The following is a 13,489-nucleotide window of genomic DNA, read 5'->3' on the forward strand; positions in this document are numbered from 1 at the left end:
GATGTACTTGATCCCGGAAAACAAAATCTGCACCATGTAAGGAAAAATCTAGTTTTGATTTGCTGTTTTAATTGGTGTTGTAGTTGAAAGTAGTATTTCAACACTCCCCTTCAATTTCAACTGCTGGGTTATCAGTCATACCCAAACACTTCCTCAAAGACTCAAAACTTTCTATCCCAATGGTTTGGTAAGAATATCTGCAACCTGCTCCTCAGTTCTGCAGTGTTGTAAAACAATTTCTCCATTGTTTACCAATTCCCTGATGTAATGAAACTTTGTGTAAATGTGTTTCGTTCTCTTATGAAACACAAAATTCTTGGATAATGCAATAGCTGAGCTATTGTCACAAAAAATCACAGTTCCTTTTTATTGCTCTTGGCATAAACTCCTTAACATCCTTCTCATCCAAATTGCTTGACACGTTGTTGCTGTAGTCGCCACATATTCTGCCTCTACTGTAGACAATGCTACATTAGGATGTTTTTTAGAAGCCCATGAAATGGCTCCTGAACCCATGTGAAAAACATAACCGGATGTGTGTTTCCGATCATCTACACTTCCAACCCAATCACTATCAGTGTATCCAATTAAATCTGAACATTCTGAAGTAGTATATAAAATGCCAAACATTTTAGTACCTTTAACATACCTCAGAATTCTTTTTGCTGCCTGCCAATGTGCTTCTTTTGGCCTCTCCATGAATCTGGAAATTAGACTAACGGCGTGCATTATGTCCAGCCTAGTTGCAGTCAAATACATGAGGCTGCCAACTATGCTCTTGTACAAACTAGGATCAAAATTCTTGCTGCTGTCCTCTTTGCTGAGTTTCAATCCCATCACTGTGGGAATGATTGCTGCTTTGCTCTCCTACATATTAAATCTTTCCAACACTTCATTAACATATTTTTCTTGTGAAATAAAAATCCCATTTCCATTTTGTTCTACTTCTATTCCTAAGAAGTATCTCAGCAAACCCATGTCAATCATTTCAAATTCTTCTTTCATGGCTGTTTTGAAATTTTCAATAAGCTAATCATCATTACCTGTGAAAATAACATCATCAACATATAACACAACAATTAGTAATTTACCATCCTTTTCTTTGATGTAGAGGGAGGGTTCTCCCTCACACTTTTCAAATCCATTTTCCAGTAGATAGGAATCTATCCTACTGTACCACGCTCTTGGTGCTTGCTTCAGCCCATAAAGAGATTTCTTCAATCTGCACACTTTGTGCTCTTGGCCTTTCTTTTCATAGCCTAGAGGTTGTTCAATGTAAACCTCTTCCATTAATACTCCATTTAGGAATGCTGACTTCACGTCCATCTGCTAAACTTTCCACTTGTTTTGTGCTGCTATGGACAGCACTGCTCTCACGGTTTCCATTCTAGCAACTGGTGCAAAAGTTTCCTTATAGCCTCTCCCATACTGCTGCTTATATCCTTTGACAACCAGCCTTGCCTTGTGTCTTTCTATTTTGCCTTCAGCATTACTCTTGGTCTTGTAGACCCATTTAACTCCAATGACTTCCTTTCCTTTTGGTAGTTCATCTAAATCACATGTCTTGTTTCTTTCTATGGCTTTGATCTCCTCATCCATAGCTTCTATCCATTTCCTATCCTTAATTGCTTCTTTGAAATGAACAGGGTCATCAACATGACAATATAAAGCAAACAAAGAGTTCATACCTTCATTTGCTGCCTCTTGTTCATAAATGTCACTTAAATTTCTAAACTTCTTACCTCTTTCATTTGGTGTACAAGTGCTTGAAGAAGCACTTGAATTTCCTCCTTGTGGTGTGCTTGGAGAAGCACTTTCATTTCTCTGCAAGGGTGTCTCTTACTTCCCTTGTGTTGGTGCCGCTGTTTGGGGATGTATTTCAGCCATCTCCTCCTCATCTTCATCATGAGACAAAGAGTTTTTAACATTCACTGTTTTCTCTATGCTTCCATCCCAAGCTTCCTCCTCAATGAACTGAACATCTCTACTCACAATAAGCTTCTTGGTGGATGGGTTATACAACCTATAAGCTTTGGATTCCTCACTGTATCCAATGAAAATACATTTCTCGCCTTTGCTGTCCAACTTCTTCCTTAGTTGATCTGGAATGTGTGCATAAGCCACACATCCAAAAACTTTCATGTGGGTGACTCTTTGCTTTGTCCCACTCCATGCTTCTTCCGGCACTCTGTTCATGACTGCTTTTGTACTGAATCTATTCAAAATGTACGCTGCACAGTGTACAGCTTTAGCCCAATAATCATTTGGCAAATGCTTTTCCTTTAACATACTCCTCGTCATATCCATGATTGTCCTATTCTTTATTTCGACAACTCCATTTTGCTGCGGAGTGTACCTAGTGGTAAACTGCTTATGAATTCCATTTTCTCTACAAAAACGTAGAAATGACTTGGAGATATACTCACCTCCTCTATCAATTCTTAGAACTTTGATATGCAGCCCGCTTTGGTTTTCTACAAGTGCTTTGAAATTGCAGAATCTTTCAAACACTTCACTTTTGTTCTTCAGGAAATAAACCCAAGTTTTTCTAGTAAAATCATCAATAAATGTTAGAATATAGTGGTTGCCTGCAAGTGATGGAGTTTTCATCAGTCCACATAAATCTGAGTGCACAATCTCTAAGGGTGTTTTTGCCCTTATGCTTTTCCCAGATGGAAAACTTTCTCTGTGTTGTTTCCCCAAGATACAGCCTTCACAAAGCCTGTCTGGTTTCTCTATCAATGGTAATCCTCTTACCATTCCTTTTCTACTCAACAAGTTAAGACCTCCAAAGTTGAGATGTCCAAATCTGAAGTGCCACAACCAATTTTCATCTTTTGGTTCGCTTTGGAAAGCCTCTTGTGTCACTGCTGCTATTTCTTCTACATTTTTTAAATCTGCTTTCATTCTGAGAGCAAACATCCTATTCCTTGTCATCTTCACTTCAGCAATACGTTGTTTGCTGGGTGTTTTATCCATGATGGTGCATACATCATCCACAAAGAAAACATTGTACCCTTTTTTAATAAGCTGTCCAATACTTATAAGGTTAAATTTCATTCCAGGAACATAATAAACATCCGATATGGTTTTCTTTTCACCTTTCTTTGTTAAGACATTTACTTCTCCTTTTCCCATAACGGAAACTTTACTATCAGTCCCTAGTGTGACTTGTGACTTCACATTCTGATCTAACATAGAAAATAGGGCTATGTTTCCTGTCATATGGTTACTGCAGCCGGAGTCTAGAAACCATACATCTTCACTCTTTTCTTCAGCCATATTACAGGCTAAAAACAAATTATCTTGGCTGATATTTTCTCTAGTGAAATTTGCACTAGTTCTATTATTCATATCATGCTGCTTATTCCTACATTCATTTGCATAATGCCCATATTTTTTACAATAGTGACATTGGACATTGGATTTATCATACCTTTTTCCTTGAGCATGATGTTGTCCACTTTGTTGGCTGCTGCCTTGGCCTTGGTTCTGATTTGGATTGCTACCTCTTCCTTGAGCATTTGCTGGACTGTTTCTTCCACCTTTGTTTTGGCTTCTTCCTTTTCCTCTATTGTTTCTTCTACCTTGACCTCTTCCTCTTCCAAAGAACATCTGAGTGTTAAAGGCATGTTCCAGAGATGAGTTTTCATTCCTACTCAATCTCTACTCATGTGTTTTCAGCGATGCATGTAGTTCATCAACTGAGAAGTTTGTGAGATCCTTTGTCTCTTCTATGGTGGTGACAATCACATTGAACCTTGAGGGTAGGATCCTCAATAGTTTCTCCACAATCCTCCTTTCTTCAAGAATATCTCCATGAGATCTTATCTGTATGACCACACCAATCACATGTTTGGAGAATGAGTCAATGTTATCTGACTCCTTCATGCAAAGAGTCTCAAAATCTCTCCTCAGTAACTGTAGTTTTGTTGTCTTCACTTTCTCCATGCCTTGATAGACTATCTTGAGAGTTTTCCATGCTTCTTTGGATGTCTTGGCTGCTGCTATCCTTGGAAACACACTCTCATGCATTGTTTGATACAAAAAGTAGAGGGCTTTAGAATCCTTCTTCTTATTGCTCTTTAACAGTTCTTTCTCTGCTTGAGTCAAATTATTAAACTCATCTTCATTTGCTGGTTCTTCAAAACCATACTCAACAAATTCCCATAAGTCTTGCAAGGCAAGCAAAGCTCTCATAGTTATTTCCCAATAGTCATAGTTTTTCCCATTAAATTGTGGGAGCTAAGTATTACAAATACCCATGCTAGTGCTGGCTCCAACCATTCTTGCACTCTTAACTATGCTCCAAAATACTTGACTGTGTATTTAAAATAACTGACTGTATACCTTGGATTCTTTCTTGACTGAGTCTTCACTCTGCTGGAGAAGCTGCTGCAGCAAGAAATCCTTCCTTCAGCTTCTTTGACACCTTCAAAAAGCCTGGACAAGCTCTGATACCATGTTGGGAATTTCTGATAATTCCAGAACAGACAAATAGTGAATAATGCTCTGTTTTTAACGCTCTGTTTTTAACACAGGAAACTAAAAATCGTTTGCTGAATACAATGTTTTAGCAACAGAGTTTTGTCAACAGGGTTTCAGCAACGGTGTTTCAGCAACGCTGAAACTGGAGTTTCAGCAGCACTCTGTTTTTGACGCCGAGAAACTATTTGCTAAAGACAGAGTTTCAGCAACGCACAGAAAAAACTTTGTATTCATTAACAATACTGACTGTCACAAAAAAAAATCTTCCTATAACAAAGGGATTACAGTAGGAACGCTTCAGATGCACTTCCAAAGATTTCACTCTGTCTCTGCCTGCAAATTGACACTACTGTGTTTGCACTGTTGTGCATTACAAAACTCTCTGTTTCTGCTAAAAATTAACACACTGTCTCTGCACTGCTGTGTGTAAAAAACAAAAACTCTCTTTTTTTCTTTCCCGCTGCTATTCAACAACAAAAAACATTACATGTACTGTAAAAAAAAAAAACTAGTTAAAATTTTATGACAAGACTAGAAATTAAAACAAGGTATGGAGGGGCAGACAAATAAGTCTAATTCCTAAAATTTCTGGATGTTGCAGTACATTCTCCATATCCGTAATAAAACCTGGTGTTTACCTTTTTACCAACTTTGCCATGATTTTTGTGTTCTTAAATGTTTGATGTCCTTGATCCCGGAAAACAAAATCTGCACCATGTAAGGAAAAATCTAGTTTCGATTTGCTGTTTTAATTGGTGCTGCATTTGAAAGTAGTATTTCAACAGAGAATTTTGTCTGGAATGCTCCCTCCAAACAACGTGGGCTCTTGACCTACCAGAGCTATGTGATTCCTCAAACTCTTCAAATTGAACCTCCTAATGTCACTGCCATCGATATTCACTAATCCTTTTAGGGGATCATAAAACCTTTCAACTAATCCAATGATAGTCGATTTTCCGGATCCGCTTTGTCCTACCAGAGCCATGCTTTTGCCTGCTTTTATCCTCAACCAGAAGTTCGTGAAGATCATAACACCTGAACGAGATGGATAAGCGAATTCCACGTTTCTCAGCTCCACGTTTCCTTTTATCATATCTGCTTTCTCGCCTCTCTCATCGTCTGGGTTTATGTGGCTTTCTCTATCTAGTATCCAAAACACAGATTTGACTGCATCGAATCCTTTAGCAATGTCGCTGCTCATAGTTCTTGCTTCTGCTATACCTTTTCCTGTTGTTATCAGAATGAAGAAAATTTGGAAAAAAGCTTCAGATGTGATTTGTCCTTTTGATACAAGTTGTCCTCCATACCAAAAGTTCAAAGTTGTACTGCATAGGGTGATGCATTGCGATGTTCCAAGAGCGAATCCCGCAAACAAAGATTGTTTAATAATCTCTCTGCGATGTTCTTCTTGACTCCTTTCGAAGAGAGAGGATCTTCTCCTGTAAGGAGAAGGCACTAATAGTGTGATGGTTAGCCACAACCTCTGTTGCGAGTTGACTACCTTGATCTTGAGCTTTTATAGCCTTTTGATACATGGCCTTGAGGAGAACCCTTCTGTAGAAACATAATACAATAATGGGTTGCACTACGATTACTACAACTACAAGATGCCATGCTATTATCAAAGCCATCGAGAAGGCTATTGCAACAGCTACTGAAGTTACTACAAGTAATGATATACGATCTCTGACCAGAGATCTCACCTGTATCACAAATTGCATATTCGAATAATTAGAATACTGTAACATAATTCGCAATTTTATTGGAAATATTAAAACTTTAAGGTCATATACTTGCCACATTAGCATCTGTTGCTAGTCTGGAGCAAATAGCTCCACTAGAATTCTCCTCATTATCGAACCACCCAATCTCAAATGTAAGGATTTTGGACAGCATCCGCTCTCAAACCCTTTTAGTAAGATATTCCCCCATAGCTGCAAAATTGTAATGCTATAAAATGTTTGCTGAAAACGATATTACTCCCACAACCACAATCATGATGGAGTAATATTCGATACTAGATTTGATCTGGTCATGGCCCTGAAGGAAAAATACAGATACAGTTGTCCCAAGTAATAAGGGAAAAACAGGTTGAACTGCTCCGGAACCTAAGGCTCCTAAACATCCCAATAGAGCATGCCTCCATTCTGGGGCATTTAATAGAAACAGTGGACCGAACAAAGTGGTGGAAGGAAGCTTGTCTCCCTGTACCAGTTCTCAATGGGTTGATACAGAGGCATTCGAACTCGATTAAGTATATATGCTAGAACTCCTTGTTACCAAAGACTGGTCTAGCATAGTAGTGCCTTCGAATCTATCATTTGGCTTATCTGCCCCAGCCTGTTGTAGTTTCATCAAAGCAGCGTATGCTCCATTGCATTTATAGATTAGATCTTCATGCATACCTATCTCCATCACCTGACCACTTTGAACGACCGCAATCATGTCTGTGTTGTGGATGGTGGAGAGGCAATGAGCTACTATAATAGTTGTGTGTCCAACTGAAGCTTTCTCTAGAGCATCCTGAACGATTTTCTCAGACTCTGCATCTAGAGCACTTGTGGCCTTGTCTAGAAGAAGTAGATGAGGACCCTTGAGCATAACTCTTGCAATAGCTATACGTTGCTTTTATCAGAGAGCAGAGACTCAAACTCAGAAACACAGAACTTAACAACTTGGAACTTAGAACTTCTACCTTCATTCACTGATTAAACCAGTATTTATACATGATAGAGAAGGTTCTGGAGTTCGATGGGGTGGTGGATTCTTCAGGCAGCTTTCCCATTTGTCAATGGATTCTAGAATCTGCATTTAAAGCTTCTATTTAATTCTAGCCTCTGTAATAATGTGGGTAGTTGGAATTAGTTCCTTCCAACACTCCCCCTTAATTCCAACTATATAACAAACATACTCTTAATTGATATGCCTGTTGGTCTAAGTCTCAGCTAGGCTTACAACAAAACATTTCATTTTTGCCTTCTTATTAAAGGTTCCATGTTTGTTCATTTGTTGATGCAGTTTCATCTTCACCTTTCTGGCTTTCCTAAAAGAATTCCTCTGCTCCTTTCTTATGTACTTAACATCAGCAACCTTTTCCGGATTGGGATGCAATTCAAGACCCTGAACAAGGTAATCTAATTCAAGTTCTTGGGACTTATACTTGTCCTTAATGCTTGCAATTTCTTCAAGTTTTGTTGCTTCTTCCTGATTGTCAATATCTGCACACTCAAAAACAATATTAGATTCATAAACATAACCATATTGATTTTTGTCATCGTGCTCTTTGGAAAGAGCTTTACTTCCTTCATTTTTTTTCGCTGACATAGTTGATTGATTCATGTCTTCAACCTCTTTTGTCAATTCTGTTGCTGCAAACATGTTGTCTTGCATTTGATTTGTGTATGGAGATAGGCAACTCTTCTCACCAAACAACAACTCATCAATAAGATGTTTTTCATGCATCTTATTTAACCACTCATCATGGGATACATAATTGTCATCAAATTTGACTTCATAAATCTTTGCATCACAGGGTGTTTCCTTAATATGACATACTACTCTATTGTCAGCTAAAGACATAATTTCAGCTTTAATCCCAGCTATGATGCTTTCAACACAATCACCTTTAGAAACAACTCCTTCATCAACTTCAGCTTTCTCACTACCCTCCATACTGTATTTCATTTCAAGAATATCCCAAAATATTTTTTCATCACATATTTCACCAAATTCATACAAAATATTAGACAAAATATTTTCATCTAAAGCTGATATGATGAGAAACAATGCTACTGCACCTTTACTTTTATCAATGGCATTTATGGAAATTCCTTGAACAAATTGCCAAAAATTTACTGAACCAAACAATCCCTCCATTTTTATTGCACAAAGTTTAAAAATTTTCGCTGAGAAAATTAGCAGAACTGGCATTAATCGTTTTAGTATTGCATCAGTGTCTTCAAATTCTTCTATCTGATTTAGATCTACTGTTGGTTGAAGCATTTCATATTCTTCTGCAATTATTTCCATTTCAATCTTTCTCTTCACCTATTTTAATTCTCTCTGAGACTGTCTCCTCTGTTGACCCATCACTCTACCATAGGTGACTCAGCGCTCTTATGCGCCCTCACACACCACTCCACGGCACCGCGCACCACCAAGAATCTATGCATGGCCAAAAATCTTAACAAATTCACAACAGGCATAAACAACCTCACTAATCTTCAGTCTCAGCTCTCCAACTCTGGAAATTCAATAACACATGCACATTCTACAACTTCAGCACCAACACGCTCCAACAATCTCATGGCTGCAGATAAGCTGCCCCCATTAGCAATTAGATTAGACAATCAAGCAGAAAATCATAATTCAAATCCACACAACCTATAATGAAAACATCAAAGCATAAGACGGTCCTTCTTCGGAGCACACAACTCTTCTCCTAGTGCGCAACGCCTATCTGGTCATTGCTCGCACCATAAATTTCCAAAACACTTGGCTGCAAGCACAAAACAAAAGGATTTCCCAATAGCCAGTAAACAAAACGCACAAAAACAACCTTACCAATATACCAGACACTTCAGGAAGTTGTAGAATGCACCCAATGCTCGCAGGTGGCACACAATCCACCACTCTTCACACACATATCGTTTCCTGAGACCTTCATAGGTGTCTCCACTCCTCGGCCTGAACTGCTCAACTTCTTCAAGCCCACTTGATAGCCAACAGGCAGGAAATTATCCCAAGTGCAGTCGATTTCCTCAGGCTTTATGCAGACTGCACGTTCTCAACATACTCAGACTTTACATAGACTACATGTTCTCAGCAGCTCCAATTGTAGCAAAAGTCTCACAACGGTTCCAACACGGTCCTTCATCCAGATCGCCCTTCCACACAGCAACGTATTGCAACTTTACAGCGAAACTCACACATAGTCCTCCTACGCAGTGATCTCTTACAAAGCATCTCCATGCTCTTAAATGACTTCTCCATGCAAGTTCATGGTAGCTGCAGAAGGAAAACAACTCACTCCACTGCACCCAGACTTCCCTTGAAGCTTAACACAGGTGTCTCAAGAGTTCACACAACTCTCTCTCACAGAAGAGCCTTAAGCTCTCAACTCTCAACCAGGCAACACTCGAACTTACACCAATGAACTATCACCCAGCGTGCGCTCACACTCTCTGCACAACAATATCTCCAGGGCTTCACTTAAACACTCAACACTACAATTGGCCTCATGCAGTGATTCACCACTCGGCCTCCTCCAAGTAGCTCACCTGAGCTCTATCTTCTCACAGCTAACTTTGCTTCGATACCATATCAGAGAGCAGAGACTCAAACTCAGAAACACAGAACTTAACAACTTGGAACTTAGAACTTCTACCTTCATTCGCTGATTAAAATGGTATTTATACATGATAGAGAAGGTTCTGGAGTTCGATGGGGCGGTGGCTTCTTCAGGAAGCTTGCCCATTTTTCAATGGATTCTAAAATCTGCATTTAAAGCTTCTGTTGAATTCTAGCCTTTGTAATAATGTGGGTAGTTGGAATTAGTTCCTTCCAATAGCTTCTACCCTCCTGACATATGGACTCCGCGTTCACCCACCTGTATTGCCCAAAAGAAGTAAACTCAAATTGACTGCACTTTAGAAATGAAGAATGAGAGTAAAAAGCTAAATCTTACCTGTGTGTCATAACCATCTGGTAGTTGACTGATGAAATCGTGAGCGTTTGAAGATTTGGTGGCAGCGATAACCTGATCCATGCTGGCTCCCTCTTTTCCGAACAAGAGGTTCTCCTTGATCGATGTAATGAAGAGTGCAGGTTCTTGACTTACTAGTCTGATTTGAGAATGCAACCATTTTAATTGTAGCATTTTAGTGTTCACTCCATCCAGCAAAATCTCTCCAGCCAGGGGATCGTAGAACCTCTCTATCAACGCCACAGCCGTAGACTCGCCGGACCCGCTTCTCCCCACCAGCGCAACAGTCTTTTTTGCGGGAATGGTTAGACAAAAATTGTGAAATATCTTGGATTATGGTCAAGATGGATATGCAAACTCAACGTTTCTAAATTCAACTTCACCACTGACGTCTTTCATATTTCTCCTTTTGCATCTTCCCCATCAATGATCGGGTCTCTATCAACCATATCTTTACAAGCAACACATGCTTCTAAAAAGTATCTGATATTGGGAAGGGCAGTCCCGAGAGCTCTGTAAACACAACAATGCTTTCAGATATTTTTCTTGAAATTCAAAAATGTTGTAAATTTCGCGTTGTAGGATCAATTATAGAAGTACATGAGAAAGAGAGATGAAGAGAGCGAGAACGCTTACAAGCCACCTATAAGGATGCAACTTGAAGCCGCGAAAATCCTTCCTCCGCTAGCGCCACGATACATAACCAATCTGCTACCATACCAAGAGTTGAACGCCCAGATACCGAAGGTCACTCCTCCGCTTCCTACTGCCAAGCCTTTGACAAGACCTTGTTTAAGCCTAAGCTTTACAGTCCCATTGAGCGCATCGGAGAACTTAGCCATTGTCCTCACCTCTCCAACGAAGGCAAAGACTGTCCTAATGGATAAAAGAGCTTGCTCTGCAATATTACCGGCTATATTATATGCTTGGGTGAACTTGCGAGAAGTCCCCACCAGAATCAATCCATACATTATGCCGGGAATGATCAGCACGATCACGAAAGGAAATGATGCTAATGCCAGTCTCCATGTCATGTAGAATGCCACAAAATAACTACTGAAGAATAAAGAAGTATTCATGATGAAGTTGGGTAGCTGAGGATGGACATTCTCCCAAGAGAAGTATTAAAATTAGAAAACTTAGTAAAGAGTTCAAATGTTGATAAATTAAATGAACTTAATGAAGGGTCTGAACATTGATAAATTAAATGACAGAAAAGATTAATAGGATCGCACCTTTTCTACTAAAACGTCCTGTATAATGAGAGTATCATTAGTAACACTGGTAACAACTTCTGTTGTGGTAGTTCTTTGGGTATCAAAGAATCCCTTGCCCTGCCTCAATACGGCTTTCAAATAATTTATACGCATCCGAGATGCCTGCCTTTCACTGGTCCTCGCCCAACAGAAAGCCTGTGATCAAAGAAAGCAAAGAAAAGCATTAGTCATAGATAAGATCATCAAAAACCATTTAACTAGAGAAGGTGTGAAAGAAATAGGAAGATGTTATACCCACCGAGAAACGCAACAAAAAACGCAACAATTGATATATAGAGCAGACGTAAAGTATACTGCACAAGTAATCATCACCGACACGTTCATCAATATGTAATATGAATATTATGCAAAGTATTGTTGTAAAGGAAATGATTATTATCGTGTTGATAATACGACAGAAATCTCCTGTGGATACCGAACCAAAATTTCCTACCGTGTCTATCAAATTGCTTAATACAAGCAGGCGCATCAAAGGCATGGTCATTCCATCTGTAATGGCTCCTACAGTGTTGAATGCCATTAGCCATAGATCAAATGAATCGGCATACTTAAAAAGTTTCCATATTGAGATGCTTTCTACACAATCATGCGGTTTAAGCAAGTCTGGTTGTTCTTCTAGATTTGACATCTCTATTTGTTCCCTTGCCATATTCTTTAGTGCTGTAAAAACACGGAACTCCTTCACCTTTGTGGATCATCCAGCGAAACAATTTATTTATGTATAATAATTGCAATCTGCAACCAGAGGTCTTTCATCATCCCGGTCCTTAATCACTAACCCCTCAGGTCACATCTTGATATAAAAAAGTCCTATAGGATCAAATTTGGGAGCAGGTGATGTTAATTGAGAATTAAAAATTGGATTCAAAATGACTTATTAATAAATTTGTAATGAATTACGTTGCGAAGGCCTTTCATGATTGTTCAGGTCACATCTTAATAAAAAAAGTCCTAGAAGGTCATCTGATTGTTCAGGTCACACTTCACATCTTAATAAAAAAAACTCCTAGAAGGTCATATTTGGGAGATGGAGCCCTTAATTGGCAATTAAGAAATGAATTCAAATTGAGTTATGCATAAACTTGTAATGAGGAAGTTGGTTTTTATTTTTAGTGAACTAATTTATAATATGGGAGATGGAGCCCTTAATTGGAAATTAAAAAATAAAATCAAATTGAGTTATGAATAAATTTGTAATTAGGAAGTTAGCTTTTATTTTTATTTTTTAGTGAACTAATTTAGTTTTGAAATTAATTAATTGTGAGAGAATTATTATTGACTAATTCATTATTATTATTATCTAAGGAAAATTACATCATCTAAAACTATCTCATAATCTGTAAAGAGCAAATTTTCTCTCCTAAAACATATTACTAATTCATTATTATTATTTAAGGAAAATTACATCATCTAAAATTATCTCATAATTCATAAAGAGAAAACTCTCTCCTAAAACATATCTCTAGATCTTAACCATTAGCTTGTTTTCTATTAACTAATTTAGTTATGAAATTAATTAATTGTGAGACAATTATTATTGACTAATTAGTCATTATTATTTAAAGAAAATTACATTTTCTAAAATTATCTCATAATCCGTAAAAGCAAACTTTCCCTCCTAAAACATATCTCTAGATCTTAACCATTAACTTATTTTCTCTTAACTTATTTCCTTCCATCCAAAAAAACACCCTCTTAACACTCCTCGCTCCTTGAAAGGATTTAGTGTGGATATTAATTTGGTTTATGTTTTACTACATTTAATTTCTGTTATGTATACCTAATTGTGAGTGATTAGAAATGGAAACATGATTAACTAAAAGAAATTGTTTACTACAATTACAAGAAACAGTTATGCCTCTGCCCTGGAAAAGGGAGATATAGGGGAAAAAGAGAACACAGAAGAACTATCCTAGAGCTGGAGAGGAAACCGGTGGGAAGTTGCTCATGAGTAGTAAATGAAGTGCAGGACTTGAGGTTGGACAGTGGAGTCCAGAGGCCCAAGGCACTAACTGTAACT

The 13,489-nt window shown here is 38.2% G+C and overlaps 1 pseudogene; it reads right to left on the minus strand.

Annotated features, from left to right (window-relative positions):
• LOC149207139 (ABC transporter B family member 15-like) overlaps positions 1 to 12,118 on the minus strand; it is a 61,638-nt pseudogene extending 49,520 nt beyond the window's left edge.
• Positions 12,119 to 13,489: the final 1,371 nt, after the last annotated feature.

This window comes from Pinus tabuliformis, chromosome 1_2, assembly GCF_031772625.1.
Source record: "Pinus tabuliformis cultivar Carrire ecotype Pingquan chromosome 1_2, CPIR1, whole genome shotgun sequence".
Classification (NCBI taxonomy): domain Eukaryota; kingdom Viridiplantae; phylum Streptophyta; class Pinopsida; order Pinales; family Pinaceae; genus Pinus; species Pinus tabuliformis.